This window comes from Bidens hawaiensis, unplaced genomic scaffold (genome assembly GCF_021521415.1).
Source record: "Bidens hawaiensis isolate Kalapana, Puna unplaced genomic scaffold, B.hawaiensis_p1.1 tig00009048_1, whole genome shotgun sequence".
Taxonomy (NCBI): Eukaryota; Viridiplantae; Streptophyta; class Magnoliopsida; order Asterales; family Asteraceae; genus Bidens; species Bidens hawaiensis.
Window position 1 is genome coordinate 5,446 of NW_027491662.1, and position 6,281 is coordinate 11,726.

Genomic DNA, 6,281 nt, shown 5'->3' on the forward strand with positions numbered 1-6,281 from the left:
TGCATGGTTCGCTAGGAACCTGTTGATTGATACCAATCTACCATTCAACTTTTGAACTTCTTTCATGGTGGATGGCGAGGGCATGTCAAGGATGGCCTCCACCTTCTCTGGGTTCACCTTGAACCCATCCTTGGTGACCATTACACCTAGAAATTTCCCCTCTTGTACGCCGAAAGTGCATTTGCTCGGGTTGAGCTTCATGTTTACTTCCTTTAGGCGCGAAAGGGTTTCTTCGATGTCTTTGAGCATTTGTTTTTCCTCCCTGCTTTTGATCACCAAATCATCCACGTAGACTTCTAGGTTTCTTCCAATTTGCTCGTTGAAAACAGCATCCATAAGTCTTTGGTAGGTGGCTCCTGCATTCTTCAAACCAAAGGGCATTTTTATGTAACAAAAAACACTCTTGTCGGTTCTGAAGGCGGTCTTGTCCTCGTCTTGTGGTGCCATTTGAATCTGGTGATAGCCCTTCTAGGCATCCAGGAAACATTTGAGCTTGAATGGCGCCACAGAGTCCACCTTCGCGTCGATATTTGGGAGGGGGTAACAATCTTTTGGACATGCTTTGTTGAGGTCCTTGAAGTCAATGCATATCCTCCATGACCCGTTACTCTTCTTTACCATCACAGGATTGGCTACCCATGTCTGGTATCGTATCGGGCGGATGATGTTTTTCGCGCAGTAGATCCTCAACTTGCTCATTCATGGCCTTCGCCTTCTCATCCCCCATGACTCTCTTCTTTTGAGCAATTGGCTCTACAGACTTGAACGTGTTTAGAGAATGTTGCGCCAGGTCTCGCGGAACCCCAGTCATATCAGAGTGTTGCCACGCGAATACCGACATATATGTTGTGAGCAATCTTTTCATTCTCAACCTCGTGTCGTCTGATATCGTAGCGCCAATTGTGATTGTTTGCTCTGGGAATTTTGGGTTGAGAATCCATTCCTCTGGCGCGTTGTCTGCCATTGGAAGTTTCATTCTCCATTCCCGTGGTGTACTTGTTACTGCACACAAATGATCTCGGTATACAAATGTTACACCTGTTGGTGTTGGGAACCCCAACGCGCCGTGCGCTGGCGACGGTATGGCGTTGAATTGGGCAATCGTTCCTCTACCCAAGATCATATTGTGGCAAGAAGTGGTGGGCAAGACCAAGAAGTTGACAACTTCGGCTCGCTTGTGTTTCTCATCCCCATAGTTAGTTCAAATTGTATTTGACCTAGGGGGTGAATGATTTCATTTGAAACACCAGAGATTGGTGCATTCACAATTTCGAGCCTTGCTTGGTCTGCTGGATCCAACTTCCTGAAACATTGCTCATACATGATGTCTGATTCGCTGCCAGTGTCCACCAGGACTTTTGACACTTCATAATGAGCAATGTGTGTAGTGATGACAAGAGGACTGCTGATAGAAGGGCCTCCCCTGATTCTTGGGAAAATTACTTGTTGCTCGCGCCAATCTCCTTGGACTTGCGCGCTTCTCTTTCTTGATCTTTGCCCTTGCCTTCCTCCCTCGGCTACACAGATTCTTTTGAACTTTTTGCTGGCTGAGGCTCCTTCTGGTTGTTCATTTTCTGGTCTTGGGTTTTTCACCAGGTGAGCCAGCTTGCCTGATTTCACATCTTTTTCAATTGCATCCTTCAAGTGGTGGCATGCATCAGTGTTGTGTCATGTGGACTTGTGAAACTCACAATACTTGCCACTGTTTGATGGTCCCTTATAGTGTAGTGGCTTGGGGCTTTTGAACTGGACATTCTCAGTGCTTAACACTTGTGAAGGCGTTTTAGTGAGGGGAGTCCATATTCTTGGCAGAGGTCTGTTAGGATCTCTGCCGCCTTCTCTCTTGTCACCCTCTCCGCGATTACGAATGTCTTTTTGGGGCTGGGGTGAGCTTGGTTGCGCCTACTTTTCTGCGGGAGAAAAACTGGTTTGTTGCAACCTGGACCATACAGAGTTTTGTTTGCCCCTTCTTTCGTTGTTGCGCGGTGCTTCTGCTTGATGCCCTCTTTCTCTCGCTCTATCTTGGGCAATTTGTTTTTCATTTCGCGCGAAGACTCGCGATGCTTCCATTAGCTTAGCCCAAGTGGTTGGCATGCCATCTCTGCTCACGAGAGCTCTGCGGAGTTGATCACTGCGCGCACCTTGTATAAAGGCCACGCGCAAGAGTTGCTCAGTGATACCTCCAATGGCAAGAGATTCCTGATTGAAACGAGTTATGTAGTCTTCAATCGTTTCATCATTCCTGCACACGCAGTGCATGATGTCATCAGGGTCGCGCGTGTGTCTGCGCTGCTGTACGAAGTGAGCTTGGAACTTTTCCAACAGCTCTTCGAACCCATCGATTTGCCCAGTCGGCAAGCTTTCGAACCAGACACGCGCCGCGCCCGTGAGGCAGCGAGCAAACATGTGACACCATGTTGGCATCGTCTAGCTTTCTAGGTTTCCAGTGTTGTAAAAACCTTGTAGGAAATCGTCTGGATCAGTTGTGCCGTCATACTTGCCCAAACCACTTGGCATCTTGGTTTTGTGCTGAATGGGAGCCTTCGCGATGCGCTCAGTGAATTTTGAATGCTTCACCAAGATGGCTGGCCTGTACGGTGTGGTTACGTCCACTTGCCCTCTCACTGGTGGGCTGTATGGTGTGTACAGATCCAGGTCGGCTTTGGCTCCAGGCGCCATGTTCATGTGCACGCGGAGCTGTGAGCCTCCTGCATGAGTATCTCGCGTCTTTCTCATACTGTGCACTTCTTCATCACTAAACTCAGCGTGTTCAGTGTGAACAGAGTGACCATCTTCCGGCGTGCGCGCCCTTTTTGTTGTTCCTTGATTGGTGTGCTTATCAAACGCGAGCCTTTGTGTTAAGTCGGCTAACTTTTTGTGTTTGACCAGCTCATTGTACTTGTCCATTAGACGTCGTTGCTCGTTTATGAGCCACTCTTTAGGGTCATTGGTTTCATCTTCTGGACCCATTGGTCCTTTTTGTTTCGCGCCGGTAAGATTTTGGAACGTGAGATCGTCTGGAGGAGTTTCAGTCTGGCTATGAGGAGTTGTGATGAAGGGATGGTTACTGGTGGTGCGCGCAGAATCGCGCGGCACCCTCAGAAACTGCTGTCCCTCATTAACATCCTCACGCTCAATATCCTCCAGAACTTGATCGCTGTTACGAACACCAGAAACCATGGTGAAGTTTTTCAGAGAGAACTGATGAGATTTTGTTGCCGTTGTAACAGGTGATGGCGCCAATGAAGAAACGTGGATCGACTCACTGGTAGACGATCAACTTTCCTCGGGTATGATTATGCTATTTCACCGATGGTTCTCTGGAATCTGGATTCTTCCACCTACAAAATGAACAGCACCGTAAACTTACCCCTCAGAAAGGGACAGAGGGGTCCTCTTTGGGGTAACCCTCCGGTGTGAGAATAAGAGATTGTAGGAGAAGATAATAATCTGAGAGTGAGTAAGGAATTGGAATCTATTTTCTAGCTTGTATTGCTTAATATTGCTTAATATTGCGTAATATGGCGTACCTCTCCTTGTGGAGTTGATGTGGTATTTATAGTGCTAGGGTTTCCAATGATTGGGCTCAGACCCAATTAGGGCCTTTTTGGCCTCCTCCTATTGCTTTGCGCCCGTGTCCTTAGGACACCTGGTGCTTTTTCATTGATTATTCTCTGACCCAGGTATTTTACCTGACCCATGTGCAATCACGTGGTAGCACATGGGTTTTGCTGAGTTGTCCACCTTTCATTGGTAGCTGTCAACATCAGCATATTCTTATTCCTTAAAGGATACCTTCTGGAAGGTTGTCTGACGTGCACAATCAAGGTTGTCCTTATCCTGATTTGGATAAGGACGAGGTTGATTATGTGCATGTGTGATATGCGCTTATCCTGAGGATGCGCGAGGTCTTCTCTTTATTCTCACGCGCAGATGTTTCATGCGCAGATGTGATATGCACAAGCATATGTAATATACGCCACGCGCGGATGTGATATGCGTGAGCATGTATGATGCGTGAGCATGTGATATGCGCCACGCGCGGATGCGCCACGCACAGATGTGATATGCGTGAGCATATATGGTGCGTGAGCATATGTGATGCGTGAGCATATGTGATGCATGAGCATGTGATATGCGCCATTCGCATAGGTTTTGACTTTGTGCCTTCATAATATCTTGATTTCAAGCCTCTTGTCTATGTCTTGTGGGTTGACCCGCCTCGCTCGGTGTTGAGGCGGGTACATACCTCTTCAAATGCGAAGCAATTTTCTTAAACACCAAATCACCATCAATTTCTTCTTTTAAAGCCAAGATTAATTTAGAGATTGAAACAGTTGCTCCAATTTCAATATGTGAGTATGTTATCTTGATTCTAGAAAGTTCAGGAATAAACCTAAGATCAATATACTTGTCATACTGATCAGTTTCTTTATAATAACCGATTCCCGTGTTACCAGCAACCAGTTTTACCATGACACCATTGTCAACCGAGTTGACTTCCACCAAACTTGCGAGTTCCTCTACAGAAACTGGACTATACCAACACTTACTGTTCTGACGATTATTCAAAGCCGCTGTGGATTCGTATTCGTTTATTAAGAATTCAGGATATGTGATTATCTGTTTTGAATCATAAAAAGGCAATTTATTTAGTTTGGCATCTTTTTTCCAGAAAGAATTAAGCCCCAAATCTTCAATATCAACATCAGCTGCAAAACTTTTGCATACATCAGCAATAGGTCGGTAACCAGTGCACCGACATAGATTACCAGAAATCGACTTTTCAGCTTCTGAAACAGTAAGTTTTGAGAAACCGAGAGCGGGTTCAGGTCGATGGGTTTTCTCTGAATTAACGAGTGCTGAAAAGAGTGACATGCACATCCCAGGAGTGCAAAAACCACATTGAGATGCATGGAAACCTGCAAACCGTTGGTGAATGGAATGAAACCCGTCCTTGATGTTTCCGAGGCCTTCGGTTGTAGTGACTGAGCACCCGTTTATGCTGCAAAGAAGCGTAAGACATGAACTGATTGTGTAATCTTCAACTTGTTTAAGGTTGGTGTCAAACTTGGACAGTAGAACATTACAAGCACCGCAACCACCTACAATTATGAAACTCATAATATGCAAAAGGTTCAAATTGACATGAAATGTGTCAAACAAATCAACATCATTAGAGCACACGGAGTGGGAATGAAGAACACCCGGGGAAAGTGCAGTGAAACCAGGGAAACGTGACCGTTCAACAGTCACTGGACCGTTTAAAAATAAATTATAAAAACCATTCAAATCATCCAACTTTTTAACAAATACTCTCACATCACTCAAATATTCTTTATATTTCAAGATTCAACCATATATTTTTTTTGTTTCAGAAAATGGAATCATCATCAAGGTCCGGCCGAAAACAACAAAAAACAATTTCAAAAGCCTCGCCAACAACCGACTCAACAACCAACTCAACAACCATCAAATTTTTATATTGTTGAATGTTTAGTTTTGATTTATCGTAATATTTTAATTTCGAAATTATTTAGATTTTATTTTAGTTTTAAATAATGTTTGAGATTAATTTAAACATATATATAATTTATGTTAATAATAAATCAAAACGGGGAAAACTGGGACAACACCATATTTTTTTTGGTGGGGGGGGGTGGGGGGGGGGGACCGAGGTAAAGCCTAAAAAAATTGATGTGGCGCTGCTTACGTGACAGGCGTGATAAAATGGAGAAACATGGGACGACACACTCTATGCTCTTATAATATCCCAAATCATATTCTCGCAACAAACAAGAAGGTGCAAATCCTATTTAAATCTCACTTGGGCATTTCATCAAACGGGTTGTGAGCAAACCAACAAATTCAACTTAAAGATTAATATAAATAATAATAACACCAATTGAACTCACCAACAATTAAAGATTAACACCACACCAAACCACCAGCAAATTCACACATAAAAGCATAGAATCAAAGAAAACATCAAACCTTCACCGCAACCGAGCTTAACACCCTTGAAACGAGTGTGAGAACGCAAGAACTGAAGCAGAGTGGTTGATGGGTCGATGTTAGAGAGCTCAAAACGCTCACCATTAACAGCAAACACCAAGCTTTGAGTAGAATTAAGCTGGGTGTCTTCCATTGTTGGAAGAAAGAAGAAGATAATGAATGCAGGTGAAGTGAAGCAAATACTGGTACGGAAAGCAAGGAATGGAAGTGAGAGACGATGACTGATGTATTCTATTGCCACCTAAAAGTTTTTAACTTTTGCGAAT

At 44.2% G+C, this 6,281-nt stretch overlaps 1 pseudogene across 1 annotated transcript; it reads right to left on the reverse strand.

The window, feature by feature from the left end:
* Positions 1-4,249: 4,249 nt before the first annotated feature.
* LOC143530889 (indole-3-acetaldehyde oxidase pseudogene) lies at positions 4,250-6,281 on the reverse strand (annotated as a pseudogene). The gene is made up of 2 exons (XR_013134931.1): positions 5,995-6,281; positions 4,250-5,105 (listed from the first exon to the last, which is right to left on the reverse strand). The product of XR_013134931.1 is annotated as an indole-3-acetaldehyde oxidase pseudogene (transcript).